Source organism: Bison bison, unplaced genomic scaffold (assembly GCF_000754665.1).
Source record: "Bison bison bison isolate TAMUID 2011002044 unplaced genomic scaffold, Bison_UMD1.0 scf7180017864508, whole genome shotgun sequence".
NCBI lineage: Eukaryota > Metazoa > Chordata > Mammalia > Artiodactyla > Bovidae > Bison > Bison bison.
Window position 1 is genome coordinate 7,617,139 of NW_011495064.1, and position 7,581 is coordinate 7,624,719.

At 47.0% G+C, this 7,581-nt stretch overlaps 1 protein-coding gene across 12 annotated transcripts in view; it reads left to right on the forward strand.

The window, feature by feature from the left end:
• Nucleotides 1-7,581, forward strand: part of IL1R1 (interleukin 1 receptor, type I) — a 137,664-nt gene that overhangs the window by 87,222 nt on the left and 42,861 nt on the right. For 3 of the 12 annotated variants that reach the window (XM_010829660.1, XM_010829661.1, XM_010829664.1), the window contains 3 exons: nucleotides 522-646; nucleotides 5,095-5,290; nucleotides 5,559-5,642. The exons of 4 other annotated variants lie outside the window; for them this stretch is intronic. The gene's annotated coding sequence lies outside the window, so the exon portion shown is untranslated. Of the gene's footprint in view, nucleotides 1-518; nucleotides 647-5,094; nucleotides 5,291-5,558; nucleotides 5,643-7,581 lie in introns of those variants that run through there. 5 more of the 12 variants (XM_010829663.1, XM_010829659.1, XM_010829662.1 and 2 more) reach the window with 4 other exon arrangements.

Consider the following 7,581-nt stretch of genomic DNA (forward strand, 5'->3'; position numbering starts at 1 on the left):
ACCTTCGCGCGGGGCGTCCCCTTTCCCTGCACAGCGCGCAGAAAGCGAGCGTCCTTTCCTCCTACTCTTGGTTGTCAGTTTGTCTTCTAAGAAGGTGATGGCGGTTTAATCTGTGTTTTGTTGTTGTTCTTTTTGCGGGGAGGGTGGTTGTTTTTATTCCTGTGTGAACCAGGAGTAAAAGCTGTTCAAATCTGTCTTTGGGGAACTTGGCAGTCTTTCTGGAGGTTTATTCTAGGGTGTGTCTGTAAGTTGCTTGCAGGCGTTTTAGTCCTGCCAAGTTGAACTGGTTTGGGAGCGGCCCTCCTAGGGCTTTGGGCTGGAAAGGGTTGTCTCCTGGAGGAGATAGTTATGAATGCCCTAACCACCGTGGGGAAGGGTAAGTTGTGGCTCCTCCAGATGAAGGTTGACGCTGAGTGGTGTAGCTACAGACACTAGGGTGACACTCATTCATAACAGGCATGCACCGCACTTTACAGTTTATAAGACTGTTTATACTTAATGCTCTTTTATCCTCCCAGCAGTCTCCCGAGAGACACGCGATTATCACCCTCCTGTTACAGCGGAGGAAACAGAAGCTTAGATGGGGTGATTACCTTGGTGGAGGGCTGGCACCCAGAAGGAGACAGAGACCTCTGGACTCCACATGGTATGTGCTAAGGCGCTCAGTCATGTCTGACTTTCTGCGACCCCATGGGCTGTAGCCGGCCGGGCTCCTCTGTCCATGGGATTCTCCAAGCAAGAATACTGGAGTGGGTTGTCATTCCCTTCCCGACCCAGGGATCAAACCCCCGTCTCTTGTGTCTCCTGCATTGGCAGGTGGGTTCTTTCTTACCTATTTTATATCCTATTCAGTACTCCATTTAGTATTTTGTAGTCATACCCCCTGGTGCTCAGATGGTACAGAATCTCCCCACGATGCAGGAGACCTGAATTCGATCTCTGGGTTGGGAAGATCCTCTGGAGAAGGGAATGGCAACCCACTCCAGTATTCTGCCTCGAGAGTTCCATGGACAGGGAGCCTGGCAGGCTACAGTCCACGGGTTCACAAAGAGTCAGACGTGACTGAACGACTAAACAACAGTTTACTTAACAAATGTTTATCGAGTGTCTACTGTGTGCTGGGTACTCTTCTATGCTAAGTACTGAGGATAGAGTAGTGAACAAGATGGGTGCTCATCGCTGTCCTTGATTGGACAGGAGTCTGCTTGGTGAAGTAGAGGACATTGGAGGTCTCTCTGCCTAGTGGGATTCTTGGAGATTTGTCCCAGTGGACAAAGTGTGGTTGTCCTGGGCATCACTCGATACACTCTGGCTCAGCCGTGCTCCTGGACAGGGCCAGATGGAGAGCCTGTGACTGGGCTGCATCCGTGGCAGGTGTGTCCATCTGGAAGCAGGCAGAGAGGCCGTGGAGAGCGTCTCACTGATCCACGTGGCAAAGCTGGACAACTGCAGTGGAGCTCCCATAGCACGGGGTTAGGGAAGCGCAGGGGGATTCGTATACCATCAACACGGACAAACTCAATGTGAACACACCGCTGTGAAGGACAGGAGTCGTCAGGGACTCTGCCTCCTGTTGCTCCCCGTCTGCTGCTGTCGGCCGGCAGTTGCCTGTGTTTTCCTGTCTTCCAGGGTGTCGGGTGGGCTGACAGGATCTGCACTGTGAGCAGCTTTGCCCCCCCCTTGAACCCCATTAGGTGCTGGGGCCCCAGGCAGTGCTGGTGCAGCCTCCTGGCTGTGGCACGCGGGAACTTGCAGAGTGATCTCACCGAGTGTGGGACAGGGCTGGCTTCCCCAGGGCTGTGGGTCACCAGCATACTTTGGAGTTCAGCACCATGAATTAAAAATAGGGAGAAAGCAAAACAACAGTGGAGACAAGGACGTCGCTGGTGGTCCCATGGTTAAGACGTCACCTTCCAAGGCAGGAGGTGTGGGTTCATTCCCTGGTCAGGGGAGCTAACATCCCACATGCCACAGGGCCAAAAAACCAAACATAAAACAGAAGCAATGTTGTAATAAATGTTGTAATGAAGATGATACACATCAAAAAAAATTTTTAAGTGGAGACAAAGTGAAATCTAGAAATGTATAAGGTAAAGCTTGATGAACTATGTACTTTTAAAAATTGAAGTATAGTTGATTCACAGTAATTCAGGTATACAGCAAAGTGATTCAGTTATTCAAAAATCTGCAAAATTCAGTTTGCAGATTCTTTCCCATTATTTTTTTTAATTTATTTTTAATTGGAGGATAATTGCTTTACAGTGTTGTGTTGTCTTCTGCGATACAACAGCGTGAATCAGCCGTAAATATTTATATGTCCTGTCCCTCTTGAATCTTCCCCCCTGCCCTGCACCCATTATGATTTATCGCAGGATATTGAGTAAAGTTTGCTGTGGTATACAGTAGGTCATTGTTGTTTATTTTATAGGTACTAGTGTGTACCTTAGGGGCTTCCCTGGTAGCCCAGATGGTAAAGAATTGGCCTGCAATGCAGGAGATCTGGGTTCAGTCCCTGAGTTGGGAAGATCCCCTGGAGAAAGGAATGGGAACCCACTCCAGTATTCTCACCTGGGAAATCCCATGGACAGAGGAACATGGTGGCCTACAGTCCATGGGGTCGCAAAGAGTTGGGCATGACTGAGTGACTAACACTTTCACTCTCCTTCAGTGTGTACCTTATTGGGTGACCCCAGTGGGGCTGCAGGAACAAAAGAAAGCACAGTGCTCCATCCTGCCGGCTTCTCAGGCCCGCCCAGGGCACTCTCAGCACTGCTGGATGGGACCTCAGCGCAAACTAACAAGCATCTCGGGGTGTGCCCAGGGCACTGGCGTTCCTAGAGTCCCCAGGCTGGTTCTAACGAGTAGCTGAGGCCGACAACACCAACACGTTTTCCTGCAGGCACCTGGCATAGCACAGCCTCCCGTGTCTTCAAGATCAGAAAGAAGCACTCAGGAGATGCAAAAGCATTCCTGGTAGAGAGAAGCAGGCACTCGCTCCTGAGAGTCCCCATTTAAGAGGTACAGAGTACAAGTACATGTACCTGATTCCTGATTTTGGGCCATCTCTCAAATGACCCTCACTAAAGTGCAGTTTGGTAGCTGGGTTTCAGGGGGACTCAGGGTGCTGTTGATGGAGGAGCAGCTTGGCATTCCAGGCTCTGCACAGCTGGCTTCCCAAACCAGAGAACTCAGGAAGTGGAAGTGTCAGTCAGTGATGTCTGGCTCTTTGCAACCCCATGGACTGTAGCCCACCAGGCTCTTCTGTCCATGGGATTCTCCAGGCGAGAATACTAGAATGTGTTGCCATGCCCTAGTCCAAGGGATCTTCCCAACCCAGGGATCGGACCCAGGTCTCCTGCATTGCAGGCAGATTCTTTACCATCTGGGCCCCTAGGGAATTCATGGACCCCTGAAAATACAGCCAGTGGCTCCTGACCAAGAGTCAAATTGAGTCAGATGCTATCACTTTAGACCGGTGCTTCTCACCTCACTCAAAACCAAATATCCTCCCCCTTTTTATTTCTTTTTTTATTTTTTAAATTATGGAAGTATGATAACACAGTTACAGGACACTTGGAAAATATACAACAAAACTACATATAGTTGCACTATAAATTACAATTATTTTTTAAGTAGATAAATTAATATTTTTAGTTAGAGTTTCAATATCAAATTCTCAAAAATTAATAGAATGAATAGAAAATTAGAAGGAAAAGTAGGCTTGCAAGGCACTATGAACCAATTCAACATAATTAAGATTTATACAGTTTTTGCACAACAGCAGCATACAAATTCTATTCAAGTTCCCATAGACTATAAATCAAGAGACACTGGAATATGTCCAGGGACATAAAACAAGGTGCAAAAATTTCATGGTCTAAATGAATACTCCCTTTTCATGAAAATATTTTAACCCCCCCTTTACAATTCTGAGTTGATATAATAAAACTTAGCTACAACATAATTTCCAAATAATATAGTAGCCTGTGTAAGGAATAAGTAAAGTAATTTGGGTTAAAATGATGTATTTTGGTGTGTAGATGCTTGGGTAGGGGCCGACTGGTCTGATGAAGTCAGTGGTGTTTTATGCAGACTGAGTGCAGGGATACAGGACGCCTGCCCATGTAGCCTGGAGCAGACACATGGTCCACACACCCCTAGGTGAGGACTGACTGGTGATCAGGGTCTGAGTGGTGATGGGAGGCCAGTCTTCCCTCCATTTCCACAGTGATTGCATCCCAGGAAAATTCAGGATCTATGAAACTGTGCCAGCAAAATATATTTTATCCCAGTGGAGGATGGAGTAGGGGTGCCAGGCTCCCAAAGTGGTAAATGATGCTTCTGTCAGCGTGAAGGTCTGTGGGAGCCTGGAATTCAAGCAGGATGAGGGCCAGGTCTTCACTGTTGGGTGGGAGGGTGCTATTCCAGACGAGTGGCATCCATAGTCTCTGCCACTAAATGACCACCCAGAGAGTCCCCTTCCCCACAGTTTCCAAAATGCTCCCTTGAGGGGCATGCTGGCCCCATTGAGAACCACTGCTTTTGCTGCCTCGGTTGGTAGTAAGTAATGAAAGCAGGTATGTACCCTGAAACAGCAAGGCACCGACGGTAGCCGGAGCTTCCCAGGTGACTCAGTGGTGAAGAACCTGCACGCCAGCGCAGGAGACCAGGGTTTGATCCCTGGGTCAGGAAGATCCTCTGGAGAAGGACTGGGCACCCCACTCTGGTGTTCTTGCCTGGAGAATCCCTTGGACAGAGGAGCCTGTCGGGGTGCTCTACATGGGGTTGCAGAAGAGTTGGACACGACCTAGTGACTAAACAACGAGAATAGCCACAGGTGTGAGCTGGCCATCGGGGGTGCACACGCACTAACTCTCAGAAGGTTGGAGAGGAGATGATAGAAATCAGCCTGGTGGGGCCATGTGCATTACCAGGAGGTGCCTGCTCAGAGGCTCACAGGAACTTCAGAGGAGATGGAAATGGAAATGTCTGTATCCTGATGGGGGTGTTTCTGGTGTCTGCAGTTGTCCGGGTTTATGGGATTGTAGACTTAAGATTTGTTGTGTATTTCGCTGTGTGCATGTTTTACTTCAGTAAGGAAAAAACCCCACGAGTGAAAACACGGAAGGATTCTTGCAGAGACTGTCTGGTGCTCTGAGACTCATCTGTGGACTCCATTCTGGGAAGCGGAACTGTTCTCACCTGAGCAGGAGCCAGTACTCCAGGCATCTTCTCTCTCCCTGTCGACTCTGCAAGTCTTGTGTGGCCGCTGTCCATCTCAGAGCCTTTGGCAAGTGTCTGGGTTGGGGCTGTGCCAGAGGGTAAGATGCTGGAAGAGGCGAGGCAGTGTGCTTAACACATTATTGACCAGAGGCATAGCAAAATGCCTTTTGCTACCCAGATGTTACTGACTGGAGACCTTTCAGTATTCACTTACATAACAATCTGCAGGCCACAGGCATTAGTTTCTGCAGAATTCCCCGGTCAACAGATTAAAAAGGCACCAGGGATGGAGACCAGGGTCACTTCCATCACTCAATCTGGTTTCTCTTGTCCAGGAACCCGAGGAAGGCAGAGTGGAGACCTTGCCAAACTCCAGCCTGGCGGTCAAGGGCGTTCCTGTCTGTAGCCTGCTTGTGACAGTAATCACTTCCCTCCGTGCCTCATTTTCACCTCTTCCCTGAAAACCCATGTGACACCACCAATATGGTGCTGTGTAAGAGCTGAATAGCTTAGGATTCCTAGCAACACCGGAAACCTCTGTGGCTATTTTTACTTTATCTTCATGTCCTGTTTGCGATATCCTTATGATAAAACCCCAAAACTTTCCTTTCCCCGTTTGTTTGGGTAACTAAGTCAGTTCTGTGAGCTACACTTTCAGATCTGTCTGCTGATAGGAAGATTGCCAATATCTCAGGGGTTTTTGGACTTTGGGGTTTTGGGGGAGGATGTATATTCCTACCACCTCTGGTGGGATAGTTTTTTTTGGTCAGAGTCATGGAAAGCTCTTCCTCGGGGGAGGATCGGTGACGGCCATGCAGGTCATGTGGTCGAGGTTTCTCTGCAGAATGGGGCAGTCATGTCACCCGGGAACACGCTGTGGGGACCCCAGGAGGACACGTCCATGTTCTCCTTCCTGGTGCAGAGCCCATCTGGGGTCCTCTCTGTCCTTGGGGTTGGTGTCCAGCCTTGTGGGTGTGTCAGGGGGGCCGAGGAGAGGGGACTGTGGTGCTCACCCAGGACAGTGCCTCTCAGATTTTACCTCCAAAACATTCCTCTTGGAAAATCAAGAGTGGATGCTCGGCTGAGCACGCCATGATGTCACCTTAAGGGACGATTTTTTGTCTTGTGTTTTATCTCTTGGGGACTTTTCTTTCTGCTTCATGACATAGTCCTGTATCCTCTAATAGAAAAATTACTAATATAAAATAATTTGTAATTAATTTTATATTAATATAAATGTGTATGTTAATATAAGTTATTGATACATATTAATATAAAAGTTTATAGTATGTTTAAATATATATTTAAATTACATTTAATTTATTATTTTATATTAATATATTTTGTTAATGTATATATAACATAACATTTTATATTAATATAAAATAATAAATGGAATTCATTTTATATTAATATAAAAACTCCCCCCAGAAAATCCTCATGGAGAATCATTGCTGCAGGAAGATAGACACTGAGCTCCCTGGCCATTGGCAGCTTATTTCTGGGACTTTGCTTTTAAGAAACAAAGACCGGTGTAAACACAGAATTCTAAAGTATTTTCCACCATCATGTAGTTCTCTGGCTTTATAAGTTCTTTTACTGCCTTGTCTTCAAAACTAACATTTTTAGTTTTAATAATGACTGTTTAATAGCTGGCTGAATGCTTGTCAGAGGTGAAGGTCCTCATTATGGGCTTCATTTTAATACCATAATCCATTCCCCATGCATGTTTCCACTAATTTTCCATAGAGCATGTGGGTGGTGACATTTCATAAGTCTTATAGTCTTTGCTTTCCCTGGGGACTCATACACCGCCTCTTTTTGTTATAGGTGAATTAGTTAGAGCGTCATTCTCTGAATATTTCTCCATTATGTCAGGCATACATGTAGGCTGTGTCTGTTAATGTTTGGGATGAGAAGTCATATTAAATGATTCCATCTGTGTCTGTACAGGGAGACACAGAGTTTACAGGGAGATGCTCAGTGTGGAGAGTGAGTTGGCATGAAGTGGAAATATGGAAACTACCATTAGGATTTCCTTTTTATGGCTCAGCTGGTAAAGAATCCGTGTGCAATGTGGGAGATCTGGGTTCGATCCCTAGGTTGGGAAGATCCCCTAGAGAAAGGAATGACAACCCACTCCAGTATTCTGGCCTGGGGAATGTCATGGACTCAATATATTGTCCATGGGGTCACAAAGAGTCGGACACAACTGAGTGACTTTCACTTCACTTCCCTTCTGTATTGAGAGGCGGGGCTCTGCTACTTCAGGTCTCTGGAAGAGGGAGGGGCTCCTTAGGGCTACAATATGCCTCCTTGGGTTTCTGCAGAAACTTCCCTTAAACTCGGATAGGATAG